Consider the following 14,643-nt stretch of genomic DNA (forward strand, 5'->3'; position numbering starts at 1 on the left):
ATCTCAAAGTCCAGCTGCGTCTGTTCTGGAAAGTCAGATGGATTTTTCTTTTATCCTAGCCCCAGTCTGTTCTATTCAACTTGCTTTATTTATATACAGGCACGGCAAGATGTGCTTCTAGTAAAACTCCTTGTCTAGCTGAAAGAACATTAGAGGCTATGTAATTATCCACCACAACGTTTGGTTGTCAGGCCTTTGGGAAAGTTGTTGTGTCATGTGATTTTTGCTGGGGTCATACATTAGTTTTGAACCCTTTTTTTTTTTCTAATAGCATTATGCCTACCAGGAGAACTGGAACCCAAGCTGAACCCTTCTTGGATGATAATGTGGCCACTAAACAACCATTTATATCTGCTGTATCAACATGAATGATCTCATTCAAGAAATCTACTCACAGTTCCAGAAATTTCACTCTGTGCTCTCATAAACACTTTTCCTTTATAAATTACACTTATCACTGAGTATAGGCCACTGGACAGGTACATCTGTACAAAGATAGGAAATATAAATTGCTACCTAACTGAAAACCTTCTGCCACCTGTTTGGATACACAAAAGCAGAAAGCAATGTATTTTATTTTTGAAGAAAAGAAAGAGATCAGGCTCTGAACACCGACTCTGTGCTACCCACTAAGATATTTTGCACTCATCTATTTTTATTCTCCAAACTACTTCATGAGGTGAGGTTCAAATGCTCAATATGCTGTGAAAAGTGGGTAAAGTAGTCTCTGCCCTTTGTGTCTGCTCAGTAAACTATGCTTTCTTCATTAGGAAACACTCATAATATCCTTTGAGAAATCCACCTTCCCTATGTCCATAGGATATTTATGGAGTTAATCTCTGCTCTTTACTTGCAGGGTTGGGAATTTACCCCAAATCTGGTCAATCAGAGTGGTTAGTTTGATGTGGCACATCAAACCCAAGTTTGTCGAATTAGCATGAGTCCAAGAAATGTTTTTGGAACAAATAGGGGAGAAAGAGGCCTTTTCCTTGTGGATTTCTAGGCAATAGGGACAAGGCAAGTATAGAAATACTAGAGATCATCATCTGAGAAGTCCTGCTGGAGATAATCAAAGAAAACAGAAAAACAAAACAATGATGAGAGGATGATGGTGACAGTGTGAAACTGAGTCCTCAGGACACACGTGAATATGAATACAGCTGTGCTTAAAGCCTGTTTTCACTTAACTTCTTAGTTATGCAATCTAGGAAAATATTCATTTGTTTTCCCCTTAGCAATTTGGGTTGCATTTTTCTCTTGGGCAGGTGGAAGGGGAGAGGCTCATCAAGACAAAATTTCTTGCCTAAAAGCAAAGTTAGAATTAGGACAACTGGAGTTTCACTGAGTCATTTTGAGTCAGAGACCCATTCTCTGCCAGAAGACATAGTAAAGGAGAGTGAGAGTGAGTGCTCTGAAAACTCAGGGGAGATGAAAGCTTCATGAAGAAGATATGAACGATTAATAAAGCTTTGATAAACCATGTTCAGTAGAATGTCCTTCAGCATTTTTCATTGTGATATCTCGTCCTTGATAATCACAAGTAAATTTGTCTTTCTTTGTGGCAGGAACACCATTCTAGGGACAAATACAGAATTATCCACAACCCTGCAGGCAATTCACATCACTCATGCTTTTTGTAACCACTGGATTTTGAGACAGTGAAGTCCATTCAAAAGCAATTTGTTTTAATTTTTGAATTATTCCAAGGCAGGAGCAACAACTTTCATCACAGACCCTCTAGGTCCCCAATAATTGTGTCTCATTTTACTTTATATCTGCAATATTTAGCATAGTGCCTGACATACAAAATATTCTCAATAAGTGTTTGTTAAATGATTGAGTGGATTAATTAATTCTACCAGTGGCATAACAACCAAACACCTGATTCTTATCTGTCTGCTATCAATTTCCCCAGAGTTCAAATGGTGCCAGCTCTTCTCATTGATAAATGGACTCATCGTTCCTTCCATTGTGGATCATAGAACACCTGTCTTCTAGGAAACAAAAGTCCAGTTCTCTAACAGCCTAAGTTTCCATTATCCTCACAAGAGCAAAGGTAAGTCTCTCCCTTAAAAGGCTGTGAATAACAATATGCTCTGCCTTCATGATGCAAACAGGGCAGCTGACTTAAAATATAAATAATGACCTGAAAGCAAGGTAATTTGGAACTATTTCATAGCTGATGAGCCATGATTCCTCCCTATCATCAATGCATCTAAAACAGGCTCTCCTATCACCTTGTTCAACCTCTATCATAAAATTAATTACCTCTGGATAGACCCCATTTAATTGCTCACAAAATTGATCTTTTCAGATTTTATGGTAACTAGTATGTCATCAACAAAAGTGCCTAGAATAAATGGGATGCTTATTATACACTTTGAAATAAAACAAATCCATGATAGATATAGGAAGCTTTGACATGTGTGTCTCTAGTACCGTAACAGACACTTGTAGACAAGTGCACAATACCCCCAAAGATCTTTTCCTGGGTAGATTCTTTATTTAAAAAAAAAATAAAAAGGTACTTTGATTCAGTTAGAACATTAAATGCATTTCATTTCAAATAAGTATAAGGACTATTATTATTGTTCACGCATTTGTTAATTGTTTTATTCAATCTAGAGGCAGTTTGGGTATGGAAAGAACTTGTGATTTGGAGTTAGAAGAACTTGAATTCTAACCTTGTCTCCTGTATGTAATAACCACTTTCCTTGGAAAATTACCTTTTCTAAACTTATCCTCAGTAAATTAATTATAATAATATTTATATCTTTCAATTTTTTTGTAGTTTTTGAGATGGAGTCTCACTCTGTCACCCAGGCTGGAGTGCAGTGGCATGATCTCAGTTCACTGCAACCTCTGCCTCTAGGGTTCAAGCAATTCCCCTGACCCAGCCTCCCAAGTAGCTGGGACTACAGTCACATGCCACCATGCCTGGCTAAGTTTTTTTGTATTTTTACTAGAGACAAGGTTTCACTATGTTGGCCAGGTTGGTCTTGAACTCCTGACCTCAAGTGATCTGCCTGCCTCGACTTGCTGGGATTATAGCCATGAGCCACCACGTCCAGCCAATAATATTTATTTCATAGAGTGTTGTTAAGTTTAAATAAGATGATGAATACAAAACACCTAATAAAAGTCCTGGTCCAATAAAAAGACATTTAATCAGTGTTAGATGCTATTACGTTACTATCACTGCTATTAATAAACCAACAAGAAAACCCACATGTCATTGAAGTGAGATAGCTTGAGCTTGATAGAAAGATGATAGGTTTTAATAGATCAGTGTTTGGATTCCAACTATGATTTAGAATCTGTATATCCTTAGGTGAGTTACTGAATCTCTCATGCTCCATATTCTCATATATGTGCGTTTATATATGTAAGTTTAACACTTACAGAATCAGATGAAATGGTGCATGAGCGGGAGCTCAGAGCCATGCTTACTGTAGGGACCCCACATATATGGAAACCCTGGCTTCGGCCTCCGCACTTCTCCTCTTATTTCTCTTTGGAGTGGTAGGGATGAGGCCTGTGAAATGCATCTGTTGTTTACTTCAATTGGCTGAAGAGCTGGACAGAGGGGCAGGATTCTGACCAGAGGAAAAAGATCATTATTGCCTACATTTGGTGGAGCTCAGGAGCTGAATAATTCTATTACATTCTCAGGTGATGATTGCCCCAAAAGACAGGCCTGGCCAAGCATCCAGTCTTAGGACTGGGTGGGTGTGTCCAGGGCACACATTCTCTATCCTTTACTATCAAACTTTATGCCTTAGTACTCGACTCCTCAAACCACATTTTTCAGTTGAAGAAAATTATTTTTCTTCCTTTAAGATTCGTCTCTCTTTTAGCACCTGACTTTAGCCCTCGTGGTTCCTTCTGTCTGCTGCACTTGGATTCAGCTTCCGCTTGTTTCACTTAGACATTGCTATTCACTCTCATAATCTAGAGGACATGCCATGTCCTCCTCAGAGTCTTCTCTTAACCTCCAAGTCTAGGTTAGATGCTCTTTGTAATCAGCACGCGATTCCCCTCCCATGATGCTTACTACACTGCCCTATGAGCCCTGGCTTGTCCAGCTATAATTTACAGACTTAAACTCGATGAACTTACCTGTCTGTCCTATTCACCTTTAGGTTCATTCAGTGCAGGTTTTCAGTGACGATTTGTTGAATTGTTAGAAGGAAGATATACTAGAGTGGAAAGCTCATAGGTCAGAGAAGTGTCAAGATCAAATGTCAAGGCCACTTGGCTTAGAGCTCAAAGGACAAACCTCCATCCAGATAATCCAAAGGGCAGCGTCAATAAAAACGGCCCAACCAGAACCCAAGAAGTCAGAGTAGTCAGAGTGAAGGAAAAAAGCAATGGAGTGGCCAAGAGAAGAGGCATAGACTAGATTTGGATTTCTGCTGCCCTTATTGCAGTCTCTGGTTAGCCGTGATGGCAGTGAAATGGGAATGTTCCCTTATCCCCCTCACAGGGCATGTGCCAGGGATGTGGTTCACTTCTTCGGTGCCCTGCTGCTCAAACCCCTAGAGGGAGCATGCAGATGGGCAGATCATGAGGAGCGTTTTTGGGATCCAAACCCACGACAGCACCTAGGGTTGAGTGTTTACAGCTCCCAAAGCCCCGCTGGGCATGTGCTACAGTGCGCCCTTTCAGTTTTGCTGTCTGCAGCTCAGTTAGACCCTCTGTCTTATCGCAAGGACAGAGGGCTTTCTGTATCCCGGCTTCTTGCCCTAGTGTACCAGAAAAGTCAGATCACACGTGGGCTTGGAGGATGGGTGCATGGTTTTACTGGGTGGTGAAGGTTGCTCTCAGTGAGGTGGATAGGGAACCATAAGGGGGATGGAATGGGAGGAAGACCTTCCTCCCGAGTCGGCTGGACTCTCCTCCCACCTCCTGGGCTGAATGCTTCTTTGTCCTGCCGTCAATGGCCTGCCAGTGTCTGCTGGTGTTTGTCGATGTGCTCTTCTGCTCCTCTTGAAGTCCAGCCACTTGTGTCTGTGCCTGCTAGGATCTTGGGTTTTTATGGGCACAGGATGGGGATATGGTGGGCCAGAATGGTCTTGGAAAATGCGACATTTGGACGCAAAAATAGGAGTGCCTGTTCCCACTTAAATCCATCCGCACAGGCTTGAGGGTGGAGCCCTCGCCAGGGACCCCACCCTTCTCTACCCAGCACTTCCCTGCTTCTGTCTCCTATCAGTAGGCCAGATGTAGCTGGTCTTAGAGGTCTTAAATAAAGGGGTTTGAACCATGGGCTGGGAAGAGAAATAGAGGTGGCTCCCAACTGGCATTATCTACAAGTTTCTACAGGATGGACATAACACAGTATATGTTATTAAGAGCATTCATTCTACAGAAAAGTTGGTTCTGTGACTAGGAGATTTTTGAAAATGCTGGGTTAAGCCAAGTTAACTATAGTCTTACCAGACTTCTGAGAATCTTTATAATGCTAATATCAATTTCTAAGCTCTGACCATTTACCAAACAACATGACCATATAATCCTTTCTCTTTTTTAACGGATAATTTCATTGAGCTAGTATTCCATGAGACATGGGTTTAGAAAATATTGCGGTGCACTATTCTTAGTGTTTTGTATTATTTTCACGGCTGCTATCAATTCATGTGTTTATTTATAGCTGGCCTCGTTTTGGAAAAGATTTAAAGCAATCAGTACAGAGATGATCATTAGAGTTTAGCTTTGCTTGGGGCTTTTTACACTAACTGTTTTTCTTGACCTGGAATTAAAATCTTCCTTCATGAATTCTATTGAAAACATCAGAAGTTATTACTTTCCTCTGGCAGAAAAGATTCTCAGAGGTAGCATCAAGCTAGCTCATGAAGGTGGGAAAGTGAATGAGGGTTTCCAAGATCTAGTTTCTGAGTTTTTGACTTAGGATGCAACACAGACCCCAGTGCCTTATAGAGCAGATCCAGGGAGAAGACTAGTCATGATGTGGGAACCAGGGAGATGGGGAGACTCTGTGTCATTGTTCCACAATGCCGTTAAAAGTAATGGCAAAAACCGCAATTACTTTTGCACCAATCTAATACATAGGTACAGCTGCCTGACCTTGGCAAAACTTGCTTAACTTTCTGGGTCTCAAATTTATTGTGTGCATATCCTAAATAGTAGTATCTATATCAAAAGGTCATTAGACATTAAATGAAGTAAGGTTTATAGACTCCCTACCACAGAGGAGAAGCTCAATTAATATTTTGGCTATAATGATATTGATAAAGGCACAGATTCTCATCTTCAAGGTTGCCCTAGAGCCAAGGTTTGTAGCTCCTTTCTGTTTTGGTCAATCTCTCATTCTTCCCCAAATATTCCCTTTATCCATTTACTAGGGTAAAATTTCCTGCTTTTTCTGGGAGGGTCCCCTGGAACCCTAAAGAAATATGAATTATATCTGTACCTGGTCTCCTAAAATAATGTGTTTTCTTCTTCAGCTGAGACCAACTACATGTGGGGAGAGAAATGTAAGGGAGCTGCCCCCAAGGAGCTCTGTGCAATGTGCTGATGGATTGAGGGTGGCACTTTGTGTCTAATTACCAGTGTGGGAGGGCAGGGGCATGGAGGAAGGAGGAGAAAAATTGAATGGCAAAGGAAGCGAGGAAAAGAGACCAGGAGTTTTCTGCAAAGAAAGAAGAGTTAGAGGCCAGGCGTGGTGGCTCACGCCTATAATCCCAGCAATTTGGGAGGCCGAGGTGGGTGGATCACGAGGTCAGGAGTTCAAGACCAGCCTGGCCAACATGGCGAAACCCCATCTATACCAAAAATACAAAAAAAAAATTAGCTGGGCATGGTGGCGGGTGCTTGTAATCGCAGCTACTCAGGAGACTGAGGCAGGAGAATTGCTTGAACCCAGGAGGTGGATGTTGCAGTGAGCCGAGATTGTGCCACTACACTCAAGCCTGGGCGACAAGAGTGAAATTCCATCTCAAAAAAAACAACCAAACAAAACAACAACAAAATAAAAAAAATAGAAAAGAAGAAGAAAGAAGAGTTAGAAAACCACAGTATTCCTCCCATGAGTTGCACACACCCACCTGTTCTCAACAAGAAAATCTGGACAGCATGGAAGCTGCTTAGTTATATCGTGTGTAGCAATATAACCAAGTATAATATAACTAAAAACATGTTTAGCAATGACCTAAATAAAAAAACTGAGCTGTGCATTTCATTCATTTCATTTACTGTCATCCCCACACACATTCTTTTTTTTTTTTTCTTTTTTTTGAGACAGAGTCTCGCTCTGTCGCCCAGGCTGGAGTGGCACCATCTTGGCTCACTGGAAGCTCTGCCTCCCGGGTTCCCACCATTCTCCTGCCTCAGCCTCCCCAGTAGCTGGGACTACAGGCACCTGCCACCACGCCCAACTAAGTTTTTCTATTTTTAGTGGAGACGAGGTTTCACCATGTTAGCCAGGATGGTCTTGATCTTCTGACCTCATGATCCACCTGCCTTGGCCTCCCAAAGTGCTGGGATTGCAGGCATGAGCCATAGCGCCCGGCCAACACACACATTCTTTGTAAGCAGGTTTTTAAAAATTTTAAACTTTTAAAATGCTTATTTTTTAAATGATGACACTTTTCATTCAGTAATCCCCCTTTCAGAAAATATCCTATGAAAATGATCTAAAATGCAAGCAAATATTGGGCACATTTTGGGTCAGATGGCCTTCCATGCTCAAATGAGTAGAGTAGTTTTGTTCAATCAGTTTATCACTGTCATCTAGATTTAGAATGAGCTGGTTCTCCAGGTCTCCAATGATGCTGTGAGTAACCTTGATGAGGGTGTCTTGGTGTTCCATGATGTGGAGTTTGAGGAAGCTGACTCACTTTCTCACCATGACTTTCAGCTGTGTGCCATGCCTTTACCTGAGTCATCTGTTGCTCTCCAAATCCTGGCTCTGAATGGGTTTCACACATGTGCCTCTGTGTAAATCCTAAATTCCTGTTGATATTTTTTTCTCAGAGAGTCACATCCATAGGACTCAAAGCAGCTCTTATTTTTTTTTTTTTTGCCTCAGTATATTAACAATCTTATAACATTCCTCCCCAGAGTGTAGAATTAGCTTACAGTCATGAAAGGGTGGGTTTCATCTGTTTTCATCAGAATGTTCTATATCCACTGATTAATTTGCTTTTTCTTCAGTGACTCAGAGATGATTTCCTTTTCAGAAAACAAAAGAATTTTCTGACACATCTATCAGGGTAAAAAATTGAACACACATACACACAAACACTCTGTCCTCCAAAATACATATAATATCTGCTATTTCTTACAAGTGAGGTTGCTTGCTCAATATTTGAGTAAAACTAGTGATCAAGAAAGTTATGACTTTGTGTATCCTCACATTCTGCATTCATCTGCCATCCCATTGCAGAAACATGGGGCCACCCACTAATTGTCATATAGAGAAAATGAAAGTGGTATTGCAAAGCATGTGGCTTAAAGTGGGTGCTAAGGAAATGACAAGTGTTAACGAAAATGAAATTGCATAGGATATGGTTTTTCTTTACATCTGGGATCAGGCAGATACCGAAACTTTATTTGCCCATGGACAAGAGAAAGACGGGAAGGAAATCCTCCCATAGTGCCTACTACGTGTGTTTTAACATGTTTAGTGTTTTATTCATGTTATCAGAAAGTCAAACTTGTTTGACTCATGGAGTCTAATAAAACCACTTTATATTTGCTTCTAACCCTTTTAAACCCATTTAGGGCTAGCCATATTTTTGCTTCCCCTCAGTGACTTTCCCTGACTTCCTTGATTACACTTTATTTGCAAACACCATCTGAAGTCAGCAATTGAAAATGTCTAGTCCCCGTGAATTTTAGCTTGGAAAGCTGGGAGCTTACAAGTGCTCACTCATCCGACTCTCTCCATCCTGGGCACTTAGAAAAATAATATTTCCTAACTTGCATTGCAATTAGGTTTGCTGCCTACTTGTTGAATTCTGGCCATTGGAATATGAAAAAAAAAGTGAAGCTGTCAACCAGAGTCCTGTCAACCCCTCTCCCCAACACATATGCATACCCACTGACAAAATGTAGACATGTTATAGGAGGAGAAATGCAGATGTGTGGTGTGAATTGACTGGCTCTGTGGGGTTTGTCATCTCATCTATCTAGTCTGTCTTGACTAATTTCCTGAACTTGATTTAGTTTTAAATCTTCTTTCCTCAACAAGCTGGCACTGATTTTGAACCGTCCATTTAAAGTGACAGAGGGTGGCAATGTCCTCCTGTTTTTTCCCCCCACTGGGTCATTCTCTCTCCAAACTCATAAAATAGTTTTTTTCTTTGTTTTTCTTTTTTTTTTTTTTTTTTTTTTTTTTTTGAGATGGAGTCTCGCTCTGTCACCCAAGCTGGAGTGCAGTGGCGTGATCTCAGCTCACTGCAACCTCCGACTCCCTGGTTTAAGCGATTCTCCTTCCTCAGCATCCTGAGTAGCTGGGATTACAGGCATGCACCACCACGCCCAGCTAATTTTCGTATTTTTAGAAGAGATGGGGTTTCACCATGTTGGCCAGGATGGTATTATCTCCTGAACTCACAATCCACCCGCCTCGGCCTACCAAAGTGCTGGAATTACAGGCGTGAGCCACCGCGCCCGGCCCCAAACTCATAAAATAGTTTTCTGACCCCTCCAAGCAGAGAGGTGAGAGTTGAGGTAATGTGAACAACAAAGATTGTATCTGGTGTTTTCACATTTCGCAGATGAGTAGAGCTTGCCCTTTCGGTTTTTTGGGAGAGTGTTTTCGTGAGTTTCTGGTATTCTAGCACTGCGATTCCTATGATGTGGCCTCCTTTGGTTGTCTCCTCCCAAATTACCATTGGGCTTCTGCCATAACAAAAAACTACACAGCCCATTACTGCTAGGTTTTATCACCCTGGAAGGCTGCCCTTTCTGGCAAGACCCCTTTAGAGAGGATCCAGGGCTCCCATCCTACCTCATCTGGTCCCGAAGCCCCATGTATGTTTGGCTCTCAGAGAGGGTGACCTGACTTTACTTCCCAGGTGTGGCCCTCCACCCTGCAGCCTAAAGTTATGACAATATTCTCAGGCATGGATCAGCACCCATTCTTGCCCCTCTGCCTCAACTGCAGGAACACAAGTCAAACCATACAGTGCTGCAACAGTCTTCTTATCAGGCTCTCACCCCTCCACACTTGCATCAGCCCCAGTGTTCTTTCCAAAAGTACCCTTTGCAGACTCCTGACTCTGTCTACCCTTTTATATCCTCGTTTTGTGATAGCTACACAACCAGTTATTTTTCCATGGTGTTCTGTCCCACTTCACTTTGGAATGTAGCATCTGTTGAATTCATGCCTCATGAAGCATGAAGAGTTCCATTTTAACATCCCGTTACACATACATTGTCTCATTTAAACTCCATACGTGCCCTATGAGCTATATTAACTCTTACTTCATTGGTAAGAAACATAAACTTAAGGGAGGTTAACAGGGCCATATATGTAATAAGTCAGAACATATGAGGAAAAGGACTCTCTCTCTCTTATCACTTCTGCATCACTGAACATGCAACAGTAACTGGCACATAGGATATGCTTGAGATTTTTTCCTATATAAAGAAATAATATGAGAATTTACAAATGAGTTGCTATTTACTCTATACCGGGGTTTTCAGTCTTGGCACTGTGGATATTTGGGACAGACAACTCTTCATTGTGGGGGCCTGCCCTGTGCTTTAGAGAGTGATAATCAACATCCCTGGCCTCGACCCATGAGAAGTCAGTCTCAGCCCTTGTAATTAGGCATATCTCCGGGACTAGGTAGAGTACATGAAATTGTTTACAGATATAATGGGAATCACTTCAAAGCCTAGCACTTAGAAACTTTCTATGTATGATTCTTCATTCTCTTTTACCCACAGATTGGATGATACAGAGATGAACACCAAAACTATTTTAGAAACTACATGTGGAAGACCACTGAGATATAAAACTTAGAAAAAAATTGGTCCTGAATCAATGCCTTGAAGACAGTTGCACAGGTTAGTTTGCTGGAGCATATTCATCTTTAGAATGTTTCATAAGAAGAAATAAACTTTTACTCTGCTAAGTCATTGAGATTTGATTATTTATTTCTTATAGCAGCTAGTGTTACCATAGCTAACTCACTCTTTGCATAGACTTAGATAAGTAAAAATGAGAGCTGATATAAAGAGAAAAAGTGTAGTTAATTATATCTCAAGTGATTCATCGGTGTGATAAAATTCCAAAAAGTAATGCACAACAATGGATCAGTTAGACTCAAGAGAGACAAAGATGTGAAAGAGAACATGCTACACACCAGGGGTTCTTTTCTGTTTAACTTTTTCTGAGGTGATATCAGAAAATAAGGGAAAATAATGAAAAAAATAAGGGAAAGACTCTTTGCTTTAAGAAGACCCTCATGAGATTATTTTTTTGGAAAATAATTAAGATTTATATTAGGCAAGGTAACTGCATTAGTTTTTTAGTGCTGCATAAAAAATGACCACAAATTTAGCATCTTAAAACTGCATGCATTCATGCATTCGTTATCTCACAATTTCTATAGCTCAGAAGCGTGGGTAGAGTTTAACTGGGTCTTCTGCTCAGGGTACCACCAGGCTGAAATCCAGGTGTTCACCAGGATTTTTCTTCACCCGGAGGCTCAACTGGAGAAGATTCTGCTTCCAAGCTCCATCACATTGTTAGAAAATTAACTTCCTGTGGCTAGAGGATTCGTGGCACCTTGCTTCTTCAAAGCCAGCAATGGAAAGAGTCTTCTGCTCCAAGACTGACATGTAGTCACTCAGAAAGGGATCATATAATGAGGTAATGACCACCCAGAATAATATCCCTTTTGATTAAGTTAAAGTCAATCGATTAGAGACTTGAATTGCATCTGAAAAATTTATTTTCTTTACCATACAACATAAATTAAAGCTCAGTATGGATCAGCAAGAGGACTCTGCATTTTCAAAGATGTTTGGAAACCAGTCTTTTTCTGTCTTTGTCTCCACCTACATTTAAGTTCTTTGAAGTCTCTCCACACAGCTACAAATAGAAAAAGAGAATTACAAATTGTCTATGGGAGATCTGTTATTTAATGGGTCAGTTCTAAGCATGAAGCAAGTTACTCCTACTCACATTTCATTGGCTGGATGTCACCTCTGTGTAGTTGCAGGGAAGTTGTAAAACGTAGTCTAGCTGTGTGCCCAAAAAGAGAAAAAAGTGGACATTGTTCCCAGTTCTCAGTCCACCCTTCTGATCACTGCCAAAGTATCCGTTTCCCTTGTCTGTCCCACAGCAAACCTCTCATATCTTTCCCAAGAGAATCAAGCTGGATATTTCACATCCCAATGCATCCTGTTCAAAATCTAATATGGAGCATCTCCAAGAGGTGCTCAGCTTTTCCATCGGGTCTGGGTAGGTCTTCCTATCATTCAATAATTTATTTTAAAGAAAAAGAAATTGTCTATCCTCCAATCTTCCTCAATTTTGAAGAAATTCTAAATCAGAAAGTGAACAAATGAGAAACCACAGAAGAAGCTGCTCTGCAGCAATTTGGGTGTCCCACTGAACAGGCTTTATGAAGGTCATCCACCCTGAGAAGGCAGGTGCATTTCCTAATTAAATCCTGCTTCTGCTCTTTGGAAGAAACATCATTGTCCCTTGTTCTTTATGGATCTTTGCTCTATCCTCTGGGAGTTTTTTCTTGTCCATTTTCCAGGGTGCATATTTCAGATCTGACAGGTTTCTGTAAATCTGTAAAGTCCACTTCTGCTGGTATACATATGGAGTCTTGAAAGCTGTTTTATTTTTATTTTTGGGATGGAGTCTTGCCCTGTCACTCAGGCTGGAGTGCAGTGGCATGATCTTGGCTCACTGCAACCTCCACTTCCGAGGTTCAAACGGTTCTCTTGCCTCAGCCTCCCAAGTAGCTGGGATTACAGGCACCCACCACCATGCCAAGTTAATTTTTGTAATTTCAGTAGAGACAGCATTTCTCCATGTTGGCCAGGCTGATCTCAAACTCCTGGCCTCAGGTGATCCACCCACTTGGACTCCCAAGGTGCTGGAATTACAGGCAGGAGCCACCACTCTTGGCCTTGAGAGCTGTTTTAAGTATCAAAAATGATGGTTTCCAGCTTCATCCATGTCCCTGCAAAGGACATAAACTCATCCTTTATTATGGCTGCATAGTATTCCATGATGTATATATGCCACGTTTTCTTTATCCAATCTATCATTGATGGGCATTTGGGTTGGTTCCAAGTCTGGAAACCATCATTCTCAGCAAGCTAACACAGGAACAGAAAACCAAACACTGAATGTTCTCACTCCTAAGTAGAAGCTGAGCAATGAGGACACATGGACACAGGGCAGGGAACATCACACACCAGGGCCTGTCGAGGGGTAGGAGGTTAGGGGAAGGATAGCACTAGGAGAAATACTTAATGTAGATGATGGGTTGATGGGTGCAGCAAACCACAATGGCACACGTATACCTATGTAACTAACCTGCATGTTCTGCACATGTATCCCAGAACTTAAAGTATAATAAACAAACAAACAAACAAACAAACATCAAAGAATCAAAGGCTGTTTGGTAGTATTTTTACAATATGATTTATCCCCAAAGTAAGAGGGTTATAATCTACTTGTTGCTTCCTTCCCCATGCCTCTTACTTTCCACTTAATGGGTTGACATTCTGAGGCACGTTGCATAAGCCTTCTCAGAAGGTCTTGTTATGATTGGCACCTGTCACACACAGCAGTGACCACTGTCATTATATATCTTAGGTTGGAACTTTCTCTTTGCCTGCATTGTTTTCCTAGTCTTTCATTCTTACTCAAATAAGACACCCAAACGTAAAACTGTCTCAGGCTCTGCTTTCAAGACAACTAGGCTGAGACACTACTTTTTGCAGAAATGCTAAATCTTCAAGGGTCTTTGTCAATCCAAGGCTTTTTCAATCTTACTTCCTATTTTGAGGTCTCAGAAGTGGTGATTTTACCAACCCTTTAAGGTCCCAAATGTCTGAACTGCCGCTTGTCTCTTTCTTTTTCTACTTATAAAGTAGCCAGTTATTGACTAACATCATCATTTTCTTTTAATACTTTCCTAAGATCAGCCAATATAAAGCAACACACATTGTCACCCCGACTCCTCCTGGTCACTCCTTTAGAGCTATATGCTCAGTCAACACATGTACTGCTCCCAAATTAAGTCAAGCAACAGTTTTAATTGAAACTTTTCACTTTTTTTATTATTTTTATGTTTTCTAATTTTTTTATTATTATACTTTAGGTTTTAGGGTACATGTGCACAATGTGCAGGTTTGTTACATATGTATCCATGTGCCGTGTTAATTTGCTGCACCCATTAACTCGTCATTTAGCATTAGGTATATTTCCTAATGCTGTCCCTCCCCACTCCCCGCAACCCACAACAGTCCCCAGAGTGTGATGTTCCCCTTCCTGTGTCCATGAGTTCTCATTGTTCAATTCCCACTTATGAGTGAGAACATGCAGTGTTTGGTTTTTTGTCCTTGTGATAGTTTACTGACAATGATGTTTTCCAGTTTCATCCATGTCCCTACAAAGGACATGAACTCATCATTTTT

At 41.0% G+C, this 14,643-nt stretch overlaps 1 long non-coding RNA gene across 2 annotated transcripts in view; it reads left to right on the top strand.

Annotated features, from left to right (window-relative positions):
- Positions 1-282: 282 nt before the first annotated feature.
- Positions 283-14,643, top strand: part of LOC115830657 — a 38,484-nt gene continuing 24,123 nt past the window's right edge. Inside the window, exons 1-4 of one of the 2 annotated variants that reach the window (XR_004026195.1) lie at positions 283-679; positions 1,916-2,056; positions 10,921-11,040; positions 11,630-11,848. This is a non-coding gene — a long non-coding RNA (uncharacterized LOC115830657). The remainder of the gene's footprint in view (positions 680-1,915; positions 2,057-10,920; positions 11,041-11,629; positions 11,849-14,643) is intronic. The other variant, XR_004026196.1, reaches the window with a different exon arrangement.

This window comes from Nomascus leucogenys, chromosome 16 (genome assembly GCF_006542625.1).
Source record: "Nomascus leucogenys isolate Asia chromosome 16, Asia_NLE_v1, whole genome shotgun sequence".
NCBI classification, from domain to species: Eukaryota; Metazoa; Chordata; class Mammalia; order Primates; family Hylobatidae; genus Nomascus; species Nomascus leucogenys.